At 36.7% G+C, this 19,159-nt stretch overlaps 1 protein-coding gene across 28 annotated transcripts in view; it reads right to left on the reverse strand.

Annotated features, from left to right (window-relative positions):
• Positions 1-19,159, reverse strand: part of EPB41L2 (erythrocyte membrane protein band 4.1 like 2) — a 190,593-nt gene that overhangs the window by 161,075 nt on the left and 10,359 nt on the right. The window contains exon 1 of one of the 28 annotated variants that reach the window (XM_036316222.1): positions 2,264-2,283. The exons of the other annotated variants lie outside the window; for them this stretch is intronic. The gene's annotated coding sequence lies outside the window, so the exon portion shown is untranslated. Of the gene's footprint in view, positions 1-2,263; positions 2,284-19,159 lie in introns of those variants that run through there. 28 annotated transcript variants of the gene reach the window in all.

Genomic DNA, 19,159 nt, shown 5'->3' on the forward strand with positions numbered 1-19,159 from the left:
GGCTGATGTCTGTTTGCAGACTGACCAAGGCCCCCAGTGGGGACCCTCACCCCATGAGGGTGTGGCCATCCTGGGTGAGGGGCTGATGGCTGTTTGCAGGCTGGCCACGGTTCCCAGCCACCCAAGTTCCAGTGGAGGCTGGTTGGAAGCAGGTATCTGGGATTTATTTATCTTCTATAATAGAAACTTTGTTGCCTTTAGCGGAGGCCGCAGCTGGCCAGGCAGGCGGGAAGCTTGGCTTCCTCCATCGCCGGGGCAACCAAGCCTCCTGCTTGCTCCAGCTCTGTGGCTGCCGGCCGCCATCTTGGTTGGGTTAATTTGCATATAGTCACTCTGATTGGCTGGTGGGCGTGGCTTGGGGCATAGCGAGGTTACAGTCAATTTACATGTTTCTCTTTTATTAGATTAGATTTCACACAGTTCACGGGCAATAGGAAACCTTTAACAGCACAGAAAAATCAGCACAAAGTGGATCAAAGCAAAGCTGTGCAAAATTACCTAAAAGTTACCAAACATCCCCTACATCACTAAGACTTGAAGCACTATGTTTGAGATTATTAAAATGACTTAAGAAAAGTATTTCTTAAGAGTGGTCAGCAATGAGTAGACAAATTAAGAGTGAGAGTGTATGTGGTCAGACTGAGTGCTTTTAACAAGAATAGCCTTATCGTGAGGATGAATGAGGACAGGGACTGGATCCATCTTGCTGATGTCGAATAAACAAGACAAAGCACCTAGCCCAGGAACCAGCTGATAACGTATACAAAAAACAGCACTGAATTACTCATAAGTCATCTATTAACATTACAGCCAACCTTCCAGTTATGATTCCACACTCACAACTTACCACCTGACATGTGCCAGCCACGTGGCCAACATGGAGAATACACACTAGACAGGATGATGCACATATTTATTCCTTTTGTCCATTAATTATATTTCCCACTAAAATAAGTTGACTTTCTAATAAAAAAGTTAATGTGTTTTTTTTGGTTTTTTTTTAAATATATTTTATTGATTTTTTACAGAGAGGAAGGGAGAGAGAGAGAGAGAGAGAGAGCTAGAAACATCGATGAGAGAGAAACATCGATCAGCTGCCTCCTGCACACCCCCCACTGGGGATGTGACCGCAACCCAGGTACATGCCCTTGACCGGAATCGAACCTGGGACCCTTCAGTCCACAGGCCGACGCTCTATCCACTGAGCCAAACCGGTTTCGGCAATGTTTTTTTTTTAGGAGTTGAGTTTCTGGGTTTTTATTTTTCTTGCTTGACTGGAAGGAGGAACAGCAAGATTCAGCTTTCCCGAGCCCCATTATTAACACAATACTGACTGACATGACTGAATTTGTATCTCTAAAGCAGAGACTCTGGGCTAAAGTGAACTGAACAACATAAATGTTATGCCATGAAAGAAGATACTGTGTCGGTCTGTCCTGGTGTACACCACCAATTCAGGGCTTTCACACAAACCATTCTGCACATCTATGGCAAATCCAATTCATCTTTTTAAAATGTTATTTCATTTTGCCACAGTTTTTAACTACTCTAGTCTGCAATGAAGGTCCTAGCCACAGTATGGCCCTCTGCTTTAATCCCAGGCTTAGCACAGACTGCATCATTTCACCAACATCTTTCTGTTTCCCCACCCCCTTTTCCAATCTAATTCATCGAGTCTTTCCAAACTTCTTCCATTACTGTAAATTCCTTTAGGTACCTCAATAATACTTATTATTTGGTCTTAAAATTACTCTGTCATTGTTTCAGTTACTTAACTCATTGTCTAACATTGTATAAACTCAAATACAAAAATTCTTACCACTTTTATATCCCTCATTCTCAGTACATTCTATGTAAGAGACCAGACAAAATACACAGGAAGAATACATGTTTTTGTAACATGTATGAAAGGTACTTGCTGATAACCAAATACTGAAAAGTCAAATATCCTGTCCATATTAGGGTTGGATTTGAATTTTCTTTCCTTTCCCACTATAAGCCAAGCCATTAAGTGTAATTCATTCCTTTAAATATGAAATAAACTTAATAACAGTAAGGCCTATCATTTAGACTCACATCTAAGTGCATATCACATCCAAGTATGTAATAATACGACAAAAGTTGGCAATCAGGCAAATAAGTTTCCTTTCCACAGGGCCAGCCATCAACAAACTGTTATAGCTCCCCCTAGAACACAAAAGACTGGGTCTCAGTGGGCTGTTGCCTAGGAAGTCAAACAATTATTACCCATTACATCACAAACCTCCAGAGATCCAACTGTTTGCCAAAAAGATACAAGGCCAATGGTAAAAGCAGCCAATGATTAACAGTGATTCCATAAGCCACACATCACAGCAATACAACTGGCAACACCCTGAAAAGTTTAAATGAACATTAGATCAGCCAAAATGAATATTTGTGTTGTTTACGTTCTAGTCCCAATGTCTATCTCAAGATAACACTTTTTACTAAAGGATAATACTTAGCTCGTTCATCTTTCTTAAATGAAGGACAGACTTTTAATCCTGATTCAGTGTCCATGCCATATCGTGATTAACACTTTCTGCATCACATCAGAAAACATGTAAAGCAACTATGCTCTTTCATAATAATTGTTCACAAAAGCTATATTTGCATGCGATTTCTTAGGTAAATATGTGTTTTAAAACAGCACTGCCTTAAGATAGTCCCCAAACTAGGAAAACTTCAATTTATTGAGCCAAACAAAATAAAAAATAAAATCCACAAAAATGTTTTAAGTTCCTAGGCCAGTAATAGAAAAATTTAACAATGAACATGAGTTTAATTTCCCCTCCCCAACTTTACAAGAATTGTCTAACAAGTATTTATTCATGTTTGCAAGTTTCACAATATCCCAAGGCCAATTCAACTTTCTGCTGATACCGAACTTTAAATAGTTTATCCAAAACTGCCAAGAACTAAAATATTTTCAAAGAAGGCAAAGTGAAAATTCTGTATCATAACTTCTATCATTAGTGCCTAAGCAAAAATTCAAACACTCACCATATAGTAATATACTTATCTGGTGGCTGAAAATACCAAAAGATCTGACCAAAAAAATATGGTAAGACTAAACAGAAAGCCAGAGTTCCAATATGTTTTAATAAATGAGATATCTAAGTTTAAGAGTTAGCAGTTATAATTTACTAGAGGCCCGGTAAACAAATTCATGCATGGGTGGGGTCCTTCGGCCTGGCCGGTGATTGGGGCCAATCAGGGCACTCTCACCCAGTCCCGATCAGGGCTGATCGGGGCCGGACAGCCAGGGGGAAGGGACCATGGAAGGTTGGCCAGCCGCAGGAGGTTGGCTGTGGGAGCACACTGACCACCAGGGGCAGCTCCTGCATTGAGCGTCTGCCCCTGGTGGTCAGTGCATGTCAAGCTACCAGCCAGTTGTCCGGTCATAACTGTCGCTTAGGCTTTTATATATATAGATAAGGTTGATTTGTCCTTTATTAGTGCTATGAACAAAGAGATGATATCAAGTCAACAACTCACACATTACCAATCACTGTAGAGCAACATCAGGATTACTGACACCTTCTAAGAATTAATATCTGTTTTAAAAGACTATTTACAGAAAAAGCAAAGCAATTATTAGGCCTCTTAGAAAAGTATAAGCCGAACAAGTCCTTTGTAACACAGGTACGCTGCAATTTTCTGTTCTGTGTACAGAACTCATTTCCCTCCCTGAGACTACCTTGTCATGTGCTATCTGTCACTAATGGGCTGGATCATCCCTCAGTGTGACAATTTTGCTCTCCTGGGAATAAAATAATAAAATAAAAATATCCCTTTGTCTGATGTGCAGTACATACTAGACTATAAAAGAAGTTGACTCTAACTGGTTTATTATTTTAAAAGGGAAAATGTTAACTATAAATGCTTGATGGAATCATTAAATGTGATCCAGTTCTCTTTGAAAACTAAGACACTATATTGTTTTAAGTGCATGTCCTTCACCAAAGTAGCCCTCAAACAACATAACTTTATATCTCCATAATCAGAAAAAAGGTTATGCAGTCCCTAAAACATATAGCACATTGCCCTGGCCAGTATGGCTCCGTTGGAGCCTTGTCCCATGCACAGAAGGTCATGGGTTTGATTCCCAGTCAGGGCTCGTAAGGGAGGCAACTGATTGATGTATCTCTCTCACGTCTATGTTTATCTCTCTCTCTCTACATTACTCTGACACTAAAATCAATATTTTTAAAAATTAATGGAAAAAAACATATCTCACATTACCTAAATTGTATACTAAATTACAGCAGTTTCATGGAAAATTCTTCAGGGTACATTACTACAGATAAATACATCCTATACCAGTGGTTCTCAACCTTCCTAATGCCGTGACCCTTTAATACAGTTCCTCATCCTGTGGTGACCCCCAATTTCATTGTTACAAATTGAACATAATTAAAGCATAGTGATTAATCACAAAAACAATATGTAATTATATGTGTTTTCCGATGGTCTTAGGTGACCCCTGTGAAAGGGTCGTTCAACCCCCACAACCCCATAGATTGAGAACCGCTGCCCTATATAATAAAAGGCTAATATGCAAATTGACTGAACTGCAGAACAACCAGTCGCTATGACACACACTGACCACCAGGGGACAGATGTTCAACGCAGGAGCTGCCCCCTGGTGGTGAGTACACTCAGCCAAAAACCCTGAGCTGGGCTCACGACTGGTGAGTGCAGGCTTAGGCCCGCTCCCCATGGGGAGCGGGCCTAAGCCGTCAGTCGGATATCCCTGAGGGCTCCTGGACTACAAGATAGCACAGGCCAGGCTGAGGGACCCCTCCCACCGAGTGCACTAATTTTGTGCACTGGGCCTCTAGTATTTACATATATATATTTTCTCTTCATTATTGCTCTCTAATCATACTTGATAATTAGATGACTCAAATGTTTTAATTACTTAGTCATGTTTCTCACTCTGAAATAATGTGAACTTGTCATGCCTTTATCCCTTGTGCCCCCAATTCTCCAAAAATCCTATAAAAATTTTACTAGCATTTGTGAATGGCCAAATTACTGAGGGTATACCACAAAGACTGCTCACTAGCTGGAAAAGGCTGCAAAGTAAAAAGGGGTCTACTCTTAAGGTAGCGCAATTCTCTCTGGGGGTTTTGGTGATTGGATCAGAGAGTAAACATTTCAGCTGTCCCATCTTCCAATCAGTGTAACTCATTGGTGATAACACTAGAGAGAATATTAAAAAGAAAAGGAAAATCTTAAACATTCCATATTTACATGGGTATTTTCCTCCCTAGTTTCTCTGTCTTTTCCAAAATTCTGGTAAGGAAATACAAGATGTTTATTTCCTTATGACTTACTTTCTTCTTTGGTGGCTGTACTTGGGGGAAGCATTAAGTGAATGCTGAGGCCTTCTCTGTTTGCTTAGGAGTGAAAAGTTTAAAGTTTAGTGTTTATTTTACAAAAACCTGAATATATCACCCTACTCCCCACTTGAACATTTGTGAAAAAGTGTTTTAAGTAAATTCCACTAGTCAGATCTGAAGAATCACTTTGGGTAAATAGTACATTACTCACTGTTCAAAAGCTAAATTTACATTCTACAATTTTATTGTATGGAAATAAAAATTTTAAAGCATGCAGGAAGGATCAGAGCTATCAAAGCTCTATTTTTAAACTGCCAGGTTAATTCCAGAAATTAAAAGTGCATTTTCCTCCATGTTGTCCTGAATATGATTCCCATATCAAAGATGACTTTGATTTTATACATTTACTTTGGAATATTTGAGAAGCCTGTCAAATTACAGAGCAACTGCTTGCATAAACATTCCAGGGACATTTAACTGCTACCAAACTGCTGAAAGTTGATCTTTAATAGGCCACAGATGTTGGTGCCACACTAAATATGAACCAAGATTTGATTATTCTGAGCCCTCTGTGCAACAATGAAATCCTCAGGGGAGGATCTGTTTTGTTTTTACATACAGTGTCCCCTCCCCAACCCAATAAGGATAATATGTGCATTGCAGCAATCCATAAACACATATACACACACTTTCCTGCTGCCTGAACCTCCTGCTCTCACCACTACCGCTCAGACCCTTGGTTTGAAAGTATTCAAAAGCAACTATTGAAGCAGGTGCTCCATAACTTGCCAAAACTATACCAACAAGTTTTTACTGAAATTATTTCTGACTAAATAGCTAGAACTTAAAAGGGTAACAGCTTGTTACAGCTTCAGAAAGCAGAAACTTAGGGATAAGTCATTTTTGTATAAGCTTTCCTTTGTATGGTAATAAAATCAAAATAAAATATGCAGCTTCCCCTGCATATCTTAGATCCTCAAATAGTTTCTTTTAAATTCACTGCATTTCTAAATAAGCAATTTCTCAAGCACTTACTTTAGTAATAAATAATTTTCTTAATCTGCATCATGTATATAATGACTTCAGCAGACTCATCTTGTAAAATGCACTTGTAGTCAAATATAAGTACATGTCAACAGCAACAGCTGCTAATAAATTAAATGACATCCTCCGCCTAGAGGAGCCAAAGGTTCTTACGAATTCACAAGGTAATAGAGAATAGCAGGGAATGTTAAAATGTAGCACAGTGCTAAATACCTAGAATGTACTTCTTAAAAAGGCAATCTGATTGAACTATTGGTTTAAGTATAAAGAACAGATTTACCTAAACATCTGTTTAAACCAATGGGTAGAAAAGTAAGGAAACAGGTAAGAATGAGAAAATATGCAAATATTAAAGAAGGCATAAAAGAGAAAGCTACTTAACATAACAGCTAGAGACAAAAAAAAAAAAAAAAAGCCACAGAAAAAAGGCTCAAATATAATCAAACACAGAGGTAATCAATTCAATAGTTTTTTTTTTGCCAATAAGTGGTTGAGAGAATATATGCTAAATTTTAAGTAGAATTATATTTATTTAATTAACTGGAGATTATAGAATCCAATTCATTAAAAGCAAGAAATTTAAAAAATGAAGCTCAGAATTACTTTCCAAGGTTATATGACTGGATGGATTAATGATAAAATAAGAACTAAAACCAGTCAGATCTTTTGTCTCCTAAACTAATGCTCTTTCTACACTCAGTTTAGCTTGAACATTTTACTTACCCTCTCTCTGAAGACATAGATAACATTCACTTCAAATAAGGTTATTTGAAAGTTCTGAAATGTATTTATACTTCAAAGATCACACTATAAGTCTTAAATCTACCTCTCTTCAATGGGGAGGCCTCATTCTCATACTCCTGATCACTAAAGAATTAAGCTGGCACAATACCTTATGGGGGTTATTACAAAAGAACAAAAACAACTAAACTCAAATCCTAGAAAAATGGAAAACCAATATGCCTAAACAGCTTAAGGGTTTCGCTTTGCTAACAGGCAGAAGGGACAAAAGATTTTTCATATCTAACTGCTGACTTCAAAAGGACAAGCATTCACCTAACCCACATTTATAATCAAAATGTACTTTTGCAGAACTCAAGCATCCCACCAGTTTGGAAGTTTTCGATTAAGAAGACAGTTCAAGCTCCTATTTTGAGAAAGGTACTCAAAATTTCTCTTGGTTAAAAAAGGCCAATCTTATATGCAAAAGTATTTGCTAACACTCTGGTTCAGTTGTAGATTCAGGACAACTTGAGACGGTAACACCCAACACAACAATGAACAAAGCCAAAAGACAATGTGCAACTGAGATTCTCTTGCAAACTCTCACAGGTAAATAAATGAATAATATGCCAGTACAGCCACTAAACAGGGAAAGTTGATGGAACTCCCCTGCCCACATCATTCCACATCAATCAACCCCATACTTGCATCCCCTCCCTAGGTCTAGTGCCTAAATTTGAGAAAAGCTTCACTTGTCACCTTCGGCTTCCCCACCGTATACCAATGCTATGACCTTTAAAACGTGGTCACCAAGTTCCCACCTGTCCAACTGAAATCAATAAATATTTACTGAGCTCTTCTATGACAGATACTGTAGGAGATACAAAGACATTCGTGACCCATTCACTGTTATGAAGAGCCTTACAATCCAGTGGAAAAAACTGAAGATGTTTACACTTAAAAGACTACAAACAGTTCAGATGAGCTTTGCTCTGGGATCAGACCCAACTGAGTTCAAACCTAAGTCTTGACATTTTAAGACTTTTCCTCTCTACACCTATTTCCTTATTTCTATAACATGGATAACAATACCTACCATGTCATGATTGTGAGGTACAAATGAAATTAGCAGCATGCTTATTAGCACAGTGACCATTGCTAAGTAAGCACTCAAAGATAAGCAATGTCACTGTTAATTATTATCACAATAGCAGCACGAATGCTGCCACAACAAAATAGCTGACATATAAGCTATGCCTTGGACAGTATGATTCACTTCCACAGGGAGGGTTAAAAAGAATTGGCTCTTAAGCATACAAATGCTTATCATTTTTTGAAAAACTGAAAAAAATATCAGGCTCAACTATTAATTATCATTATTTTTTTCAAAAATGATATTCATATGTATATTTCAAAAGATCAAAATATTTAAGGATCATGTTCATGGAAAAAATCTTTAATAATTTCCAACAGACACTTCAGAGAAGAGTAATGGCTTTACCAAACATTACATTACTTAAAAATATTTCTTGTCTAAAAAACAAAACATAATAATAGGTAACAGCTTACATATTATTCAGAAATAGGAGGTTGCAGAGGGTAGATTTCATTGTGATTTTTTTTTAAATTTCTAATTTACTGACCTCTATTTGTTTTTACTGAAGCAACTTTATATCATATATTCCCTTTAAGATGCTTCAAATTCCATGTTACAGTGACAGGGAAAACAACCAACTCTCTAAATACATATACTAGTATTTCTCATACAAAAGACACCAAACCTCGACAGTCTTATATGAAAAATCCAGTACAGATTTCAATTGCACTAATTCACAGTTCATCAATATCACAAATGGAAAAAAAATGAATCATTCTTCCAGTTGCTGTCACCATTTGAAAATTTACAGAATGAACTTTATTTGTTAGATATGACAATATTCATATATACTCTGCAATTAAAGCAATTTCACATATATTTTAAGTAATGGCTTTTGTACAAAAAATGTAAATGTCTTCTTATAGATATAAAAATGATCTCAAAAGGTTATTTTACAGACCAACTATGTCTAACACTGGAAAGGAATTCTCTAACTAAAATACAGTATAATCTCTTTTATTTACTACAAAATTTAACTCGCTGATGAATAAGTACAGAATTCCATAATACTTCTTTCTATTCTTAGAGAAGAAGTGGTTTTCAAGGCACAACATTTTGCTTTTACTGGTATGGTATGCAGCTGTATTATTTGTACTTCTGCCCACCATTCAGTAAGTATTCAAAGAATTAAAAAACTGGCAATTCAAATTTAAAACTTAACAAAAGAGTCATGATAGTCACTACGGGAGCATAATGATAAAACTGAGCCACATTTATTTTGGAAAAGAAAACCTGCTAAGCTGAATAGAACTATTATTGCTTATGGGATGGACCATTATTCACATTAAATGGACAAAGAAAACTCATTTTATAAAACATGCTTTTGAAAATGTCAGACAGTGTCTTCCCAGAGTTTGGAAACATGACACAAGTATTATGATGTATAAAACCAGTCTTCACAAATTCAGTTAACTCTTGATGAAACCTCATCTGTTTACTCAAATCAGAGGAAATAAAGCTGTCTGCAGGAAGCAAGGCAGCAGCTTATTGATCCAGCATTACAAGGGTCACCTTCTCCAAGTGGAATGTTTAGCTACATTATGTTGAAATACAAAGCAAAGCTTAGGATGCAAACACCTTCTCATTTCCTCTGAGAATGGACTCTATAACTGAGTATGTGCTACTAAGGAAATACAAAAATTTTTAGATGTGACATTGGAATTGTGGTTTGGTTTTGTTTTAAATGCTTACCCATCATAGACATATAAAAAAAGTATTTATGGATGAAGTGATTGATATAATTCCTGGGATTTGCTTTAAAACAATCCAGCATGGAACAGGATCGGGAAACAGGGACTTGGGGGTACACAGATGACATAAAATTGACCATGTCAATAATTAGCTAGAGGACTGGTATGTGGAAATTCATTGTTCTATCCCATCTCTTTACGTGTGTATATGCTTCCATTTTAAAGTTTTCAAAAAAAAAGATGAAGAATGCAGGCAATGAAACCTAAACCAGAGCATCTTCACCTAATCACAGAATGTTCTTCACATGCTACCTAATGAACACCAACCAAAATAAAATAAAACCTAGCCAAAAATTTACCAATACTGACAAAAGAAAGAAAAAATGGTGTAAGGCAGGGGTGGGCATGCCAAAACCAGCAAAATCTCTGACTCAAAATTCTTCTGCGTGCCAACCCTAATTTTTTGAGAACATGTTACGCCTACTTGATATCTCTTAAGGTGTACGTATGTGAAGAACCTTGAAGAAATAATAAAATTCATTTGAGCGACAAAAACACAGTATATGATGAAAAATACATTTATTTTTTAATGTATACATGTACACTGATAGTCCGACTGAAAACTTTATGACTCCGTTTGATATTATCAGTGGGACTTTTGCTGCTGCATCACTGATGACAGAGATTTTACATCAGGTTTATATTTCGTGACCTTCAGAGATATGCACGAGCTACTACTTTCATCCGTCAGGCTACTCCTATTATGAAACTTAACAAAATTCATCACTGAGAACAAAGATTCACAATTGTAAATGGAAGATTATAAGAGAGGGTTTCACGTGCCAGTAAAAGTTACTGGCGTGCCATGTTCAGCACGCGTGCGAGGGGTTGCCCACCCCTGGTGTAAGGACTGTGCTTCAAACCTCACAACAAATGAAAAAAAGAGGAGATTCTGATGAATAGCAATGTGAGTCCATACTCAACATTTTAAAAGTATACTAAACATGAGGAGGGAAAAACTAGGTGGTGAGAATACGAATGTTCATTATACGATTTTTCTCTATTTATTTGTACATTTTAAATTTTCCACAATAAATAGGAGGAATAAAAATATCCTTCAAAAGGATCACTGCAGAACACATTCATGTGATTTCCCACATATGTTATTTGCTTTCTGACTTGCCCTCTTCCCACTTTTATCCTTTTACTTCCAACTGCCAAGGACGAAGGGAGAAGTAACTTAGTCACTAACAATACTTGCTTATTGGGTGGGAAATTTAACTAGCAAAATTAAACTGTTTCCATATTGTTTTAGAAAAATCAAGACTGATCTTACTATGAAATGTCACACTTTAACTGAAAAACAGGCTTGAGGTCTACAGAAATTACCATGGCATCTGCTTTCTTCCTTTCTCTTTTGGCAACTAACTTAACTAGAAACTCTTGTGTAATTTGTATTTGGATGTGGTATTTGCACAGGATTATTATCTTCCCAGATTTCTAAGTGGTTCCAGCTGTTTCTATAGTGAATTTGATTTAGGATAATTTCAGAAAATGAAGAACTAAGAAATCCAATCGCCTTTACAATTGCTTTGGTATTACTTTTTGAGTGATTTTAAGAAAGAACAGAACCAATGAAATACTCATGGCAAAAAGATATTTTAAAAAGTGAACTTGAAGCTGATTTTAAAAACCTCTATAGTAACTACCAATTCACAGGACAGAGAAACAGGTTAAACTATACCACAGAGATGAAATCAGAAAAATAAAAATAATAGGAATGATGTAGGACAGTGATGGCGAACCTTTTGAGCTCGGCGTGTCAGCATTTTGAAAAACCCTAACTTAACTCTGGTGCCGTGTCACATATAGAAATATTTTGATATTTGCAACCATAGTAAAACCAAGACTTATATTTTTGATATTTATTTTATATATTAAAATGCCATTTAACAAAGAAAAATCAACCAAAAAAAATGAGTTCGCGTGTCACCTCTGACACGTGTGTCATAGGTTCGCCATCACTGATGTAGGACAAGCACTCTAGGTTCTCCAAAATAATTGATTACAAGGAAACAAGGTAGGGAAAAATAGGTTTACAGTTCTGAGTACGTGAAACGAAGAGTTCATTCTTGTATTATTATTTATTATTATATTATGTATTTGTACAAGTGTAAACCTATTTTTGCTCACCCTTGTATAAAAGAGAAAGAACTTATAAATTATACAAAATCACTATAAACAATATATAGATCTAATTTGAATCCTAACTCAAACAAAAAAGTATGAAAGAAAACAAAGGCAACTGGAAAGTTGAACAGAGTGAATATTAGATATTAAGGATTTACCAGTAACTTTTTTAAGTGCAATGGTATTTTGTGTTTTTTCAAGAGTTTTTTCTTTTAAAGATATATATATAGATATAGATAGATATAGATATAGATATAGATATAGATATAGATATAGATATAGATATAGATATCTCCAAATATACATAGATAAAATGATGTATGAGATTTGCTTCAAAATAATAGCATTGGGAGTGAAGTGAATAGGGACATACATAAAATAAGGTTAGTCATGAGTTGATAAGTGTTAAAGTGGGTGATGGGAGCGCAAGGAGGGGAATGGTCATTATACCACTCAATTTACTATTAAATTTTTGTTTTGTTTTTTAACTTTTCAGCCCTGGCTGGTCAGAGCATCGGTCCTCACACCAAAGGGTTTCAAGTTCGATTCCCAGTCAAGGGCATGTACCTGGGTTGAGGGTTCCCTCCCCACCCCTGGTTGGAGTGTGTGCAGGAAGCAACCAGTCAATGTATTTCTCTCACATTGATCTTTCTTTCTCTCTCTCTTTCTCTATCTCTCCCTCTCTCTCTCTCTCTCTCCATCTATCCTTCCCTCCCTCCCTCCTTTCCACTCTCTCTAAAAAGGCAATGGAAGCAATATCCTCCAGTGATGATTAACAGAAAAAAATTGAAACATTCCAAATAAATTTTTTTGTTAAAAAAAGAAAAGGAAATAATTGCTCTGGCCAGTGTGGCTCAGTTGGTTGAGCTTCGTCCTATGCACTGAAAAGTTGCAAGTTCAATCCTCAGTTAGGGTGCTTAAGGGAGGCAACCATCGATTGTTATCTCGCCCTCTCCTTTCCTCTCTCTCTAAAAACTCAATTAAAAAAGGAAATAATAAAGTTAACTTGTAAAATAAAAACAAAATTTCACAATAAAATTAAAAATCACATCTGCTAAAAAACAATGAGACTTTTTTATTGATTTTAGAGAGAGGAAGAGGAAGACAGAGACAGAGAGAGGAGAGGAGAGGAGAGGAGAGGAGAGGAGAGGAGAGGAGAGGAGAGGAGAGGAGAGGAGAGGAGAGGAGAGGAGAGGAGAGGAGAGGAGAGGAGAGGAGAGAGAAGGTTGCCTCCTACACTCTTCCAACCAGGGATCGAACCTGCAACCTGGGTATGTGGCCTGATCAGGAATTGAGCCCACCACCTCTGGTGTACAGGAAGACACTCCAACAAACTGACCAGGGCCAGTGAGATATTTTTTACTTCAACAAGTAGAATTCAGAATTAAAATTTTCACTTAAATAACTTTACTCACCTTAAAATTGCAGCAAGTCACAAAATTAAAATGAAAATTATAAAATCTTGGAAGACGTGTAGGTGATCACAAAGCTCCATCCTCCCCCTAACCCACCCCCATGAATCTTCCTCCCACCCTCCAGCAGGTGATTATCAGCCTTTGGCATCAGTCCTTCAAACCCTGGGAAACTTCCTCCCTCCCAGGACAGCCCTTTCCACTCTCTACTTTCTCTAACTCTTAAAAAGTTCTCCTTATACCAGATAGGAAACTTCACTTCTCCAAATCTCTTAGTTTGATCAGCAAAAAAAGGGGGTTTTCAAACAAGGATTACAGTCCATTGGTGAGTTGTGAAATCAAATTATTGACTGGCACTTTCTATCATCATCATCATCATCATCATCATCATTATTATTATTAAATAGAAAAAAATCTTAGAGCAGCGGTTCTCAACCTGTGGGCCACGACCCCTTTGGGGGTCGAATGACCCTTTCACAGGGGTCGCCTAAGACCATTAGAAACACATATATAATTACATATTGTTTTTGTGATTAATCACTATGCTTTAATTATGTTCAATTTGTAACAATGAAATTGGGGGTCACCACAACATGAGGAACTGCATTAAAGGGTCGCGGCATTAGGAAGGTTGAGAACCACTGTCTTAGAGCACACTGCATATGGTATGGCTAAGAACTAATTAATCAAACTTGTTTCTGTTATTCATACACACACACACACGCACGCACATATACACAGACTTCTATACTGAATAAAGGTTCAAGATATTAAATCTATTACAGTGGTTTTGTCAAAAGAAAAAGAAGGTAAAAGTCACTGCTCAAAGAATTGCCTACTCCAGCAAATCTTACTCTTTCAGTTATTTCAATAGCTAGTTCCTCCCGTACTTCAGTTCCTCCTAACCTCAACAACCCAGGCAGCCTTTCAGGGACATGGTTTCAGTTTGTCTAAGCTTCCATTCATTTTTATTGAACAAAAATATTAGTTCACACTACATACCTCTTAAAATGCAATACCTAAAAATGAAAAAATATTCCAAGTCAAACCAGAATAATCAATTACAGTCCATATTCTGCATAAGATACTTCACATAGTCATTTAAAAACTTTCTTTGAGATACTGGTAGTGATTCTTCTAAATTACATAAGGATGCAGACCTCAGGAAAAAGACTTAGCCTTGAGAGAGATTTGTTTTAATGGATAATGATAGTAGGTGAAATCTTGAGTGATACAAAATTAGTCAGGGCTAAAAACCCTGGGAAACAGGAAAAACTGGAAGGATAGCCAGAGGAAAAGAAATATGTGAAACACAGGAGAAGTAGAATAAAGAGCTCTAAATATATTGAGAGAACTTCAAAGACAGTATGGTTGGTCAAAATTAATACCTGGAAAAATATATTTGATAATTTGACAACAGGACCTAATATTACTTGAAAAAGAGTCATTTTAGTGAAGTTGAGACCAGAAGTCAATGTGTCTTATACTTAGGAATAAATAGGCATCCACCACTTTTTAATAAAACTTCCCATTGAATAGAAGGCCAAGACTGCAGTGTTTTAGAACTCTATCAATCAGCTTTATTTCCTTTTTCTAATTTTTATTTCCAACAAATTTCATCTTATTAATTTCTACCAATTTTATATCTAACAAGATAATCTATATGCAGCTTATTAAGTTTCTCTACAAACTTCCATGAATCTGTAAATCTGATCAGCAGTCCTTGTCTTCGTCATAAAAATCACTGGCAAAAATATTTTGGATAAGAGAAAACCAAGATTAAAATTTCAGTAACAAACACCACCACAGACTTCCCACCACAAAAGATTTTTCCCAAAGTTGTTATAAAGATACCATGAAAGTTTTATCAAATGTTTTGCCAAAATCCTACGTGTTTTTCCCCTAAGGAAGGGCACTTTAAATGACTTTCTCCACAAAGACAAATAGAAGAGGCACACACAACATCCTACATAGATTAGGACTTATTTTGGGGCAGCTGAATCACTTAAGAGGAAACAGACACAAGAAGTAACACAATTTACCCAACTGTCACACTTAGTAATTGCTGAACTGCAACTGGGACTTGGAGCTAGACAATTTTCTACCCTCTATTCCTCTCAGAAAAAAAAAAAAAAAAGGCGGGGGGGGGGGGGCGGGGAGGGTTGGGAGGGACAGTATCAGGTAGCTGGTTTGTTAAGATTCTAGCCCCTAAGACTCAGGACAAAGTCCCACAAGTGTATACTTTACAGGACATACCAATGATGACCAAAGTTTAACAATACATCTGGCACTTCAAGATACTCAACCGAAGACAAAAATGTTGATCATTCAGTGGTGCTTAGAACCACTGGCTTCAGCAACTCCTTGGTGACAGTCAACATTCCAGCCGGCCTCAACATTCCACTTTAAAAAACCGTTAAGGGAGAAGGAAGACAGATATCAGCAGTTAGCACCTTACTTTCTACATGCTTCCACTCTCATCCCTTTCTTCTTTTTAACTAAACCAGTAAAGGAACATGAGTAGAATCTTATTAACTACTTTCAAGTTTCTGACTGAAAACCACCCCCACGGTGATCAAATTATACCCCAATACAATAGTGTAGTATTGGTTCTGGTTCAAAATAGTTACCTCTGGGGAAGAGAATGCAAGTAGGAACAGGGTGTGAAGAAAGAATTTACATATTCTTAGGGATAATATAGGCGAGCAGTTATGACTGTAAGCTCTGGAACCAGAAGGCCTGGGTTCAAATGCCTACTCATTAATTAGCTAATTGACTCAGAGCAAGTTATTGAATCTTTCTTGTCAGGCAGACAAGATCCTACAATCTTTCTTGTAGGATTAATTTAATAAATATTTGTAAAAGTGCTCATAGAACAGTATCTGACACACATTAAGTATTCAAGAAATGTTACCTATTATTTTCTAATTCAATATGTAATGTATTTTACAAAGAAAGTATACACTACATTTTAATAAAAATATAAATTAAACTATAAAATATAGCAAAAGCACTGTAACTATTAAGCTATAGTCAGCTTCATCTATAATGCCCACGTTTTACATATTTCTAAATTAGTATATGACCAATGTTTGAGGCATACACCTTCCCTTCTACACTGCCAGACAGACCCTGGTATGATTTTATAACAACTGGGTAGTCACATTAAAATCCAGTCAGCTGAAAAAAAAAAAAAAAAAGCTTTATTTGGTTCAGTTCCAACATATTGCCACTAAACTATGCTAAGCAAAAGAAAAATGAAAGGAAAGGAGAGGAACGAAGGAAGAAAAAATGACAGAGGGAGGAAGAGCGGGAGAGAGATGTAGGGAGGAAGAAAGAAAAGAAAAAAAAAATATTAAAACCTAGTATAAGCCTAGGCAGGAGTCAAGGGGGAAGTTTTATAAAACATTAACCATACAACAAAATTTAAATATCAGTTCAGATTTGGTTTAGAAATTGTTAGAGGTTTTTTTTAGCATTGGCTGAAGCATTTCCTATATCCATAATATTACATTTAGGGGAAAATGCTTTCATTGATCACAATAATATTCATATAATTGGGAAAAAACATGAGAACTGAATATGTCATAAATGAACTAACTTTAATTCTAAAAGCAGTAATGAACGAGCTTTCTTTTGGAGACCAGAAAGTACATGCCAAAAAGAGGGAATGAAGCCCGGCCAGTGTGGCTCAATGGCTGAGCGTCGACCTATGAACCAAGAGGTCAGGGTTCAATTCCTGGTCAGGCCACATGCCCGGGGTTGTGGGCTCGATTCCCAGTGGGGGACATGCAGGAGGCAGCAGATCAATGATTCTCTCTCAACATTGATGTTTCTATCTCTCTCTCCCTCTCCCTTCTTCTCTGAAATCAATAAAAATATATATTTTTAAAAGAGGGGACAGAGGTATCTTACTTATATACAAATAAAATTATGTAATGTCTAGAATTTGTTTCAAAATAATGGGGGTGGGGATTATCAGGTAGTGAAAGGGAAATATAAATGAAATAAGACTAGCCATGCGCTGGTAACGGTTAAAGCTGGGTGAGGGTACATGGGTTTTATTATATTACTATTCTCTCTACTTCTGAGTATATTTTAAATTTTCCAAAATACAAAGTTTAAAAAAGAAAAACACTATTCTATAACTGACAATGGTATACTTTCTTTTATGAAATCACTCTGAGCCCTCGGCATGCGGACTGAAGGGTCCCAGGTTCGATTCCAGTCAAGGGCACGTACCTTGGTTGCAGGCTCCTTCCCAGCTCAAACAGTAAAAACATGGCTTTTAAAAAATTCTAATAATAAAAAGTACTTTAAAAAGAGCTGCAGTACCCTTCACTGCTATCCTGTGTGCTTCACAGAGCAAGTAACACACAGATCACAGATCTATAGAATGTCTAAAATTCACCCTCAACTCGTTGGGTTTAAGCTGCATCATTGGGTATGAAAGTGAACTGGCCTCAATTAGAAGGAAAGTTGGAGGCACATCTGCACTACATATGCTGCCCACATCTACAGCCCAGCACTGCCAAATTTGCTGAAGTTCAGAATATCTCCAATATACTTTTATTTTTCTGTTTGCGGGAGTAATACCGGGTTGGGGGGGGGGGGGGGGGCGACACACGACACGAATGTATTCACATTCCCTTATGTGCATAATTTAAAACAGACAATCTTGGCATTAGGAAATTAAGATCCAAGCTTTACTGATGTTGATTTTAATGGCCAAGATCCAGAAACAGCTCTGGTTACAAACTTATGAATAAACTCTTAATTCTTTTGTTAGTGGACAGACCCAACTCATTACTCAACACTTCAACCTTTCTCATGCACAATTTTTATTCATTTTTTTTAAAAGAGCTTTCCTTTTTCTCCTTAAGAGAAGTGGATTAAAGGTAATTTTCTAAGGAAGATGTTCACTTAACAGCTTTTTTTAAAAACCACAATCAAAGGCAATTAATTAAACAGCATATTGGGGAAAAGTAAAAGATTATCATAATAAAAATGGGCTCCAAAAATAAAGGTTAAATATGTGCCATAATCCTGCATATGACCATTGCCACATATGCTTTTCAAATACTTGTGAAAGCCTTTGGTATCACTTTCCAATAATCCCATAGGTCATCTGCTTCCTTCTTTTTTCAATAGTATTCAAAATACTGACACATTTATTGAACTATTTTTGGAAGACCTAGCTCTGTCTACCTTTTGGGCTCAAGATACAAATATATGAAAGCCACAGGACAGCCCTCTAGCCTCAAAACTTGGCAGGCTTCTTGAGTTCTCCAAGAAAAATTCAATTGGCAACACCATTAACAGCAAGAGAGAACAGTGTAGAAAGAATAACTTTAGACAACAAGCAGACCTGAGCTGTGCCTGAAGCTCCATTACTAAATTGCCAAATGACTTTGGGTATGTTTAACCTCTTCCTGACTCACTTTTCTCATCGGTCAGACCTATGGTATGAAATTGTTTTAAGAATCAAATGAGAAAATGTTCTAAGAATTGATTTTGAGAAGAGAAAAGAATGTATGAAGTAAAACAATTTTTAAAAAGGAAAGAAAAGGCTTA

Source organism: Myotis myotis, unplaced genomic scaffold, assembly GCF_014108235.1.
Source record: "Myotis myotis isolate mMyoMyo1 unplaced genomic scaffold, mMyoMyo1.p scaffold_m19_p_7, whole genome shotgun sequence".
Taxonomy (NCBI): Eukaryota; Metazoa; Chordata; class Mammalia; order Chiroptera; family Vespertilionidae; genus Myotis; species Myotis myotis.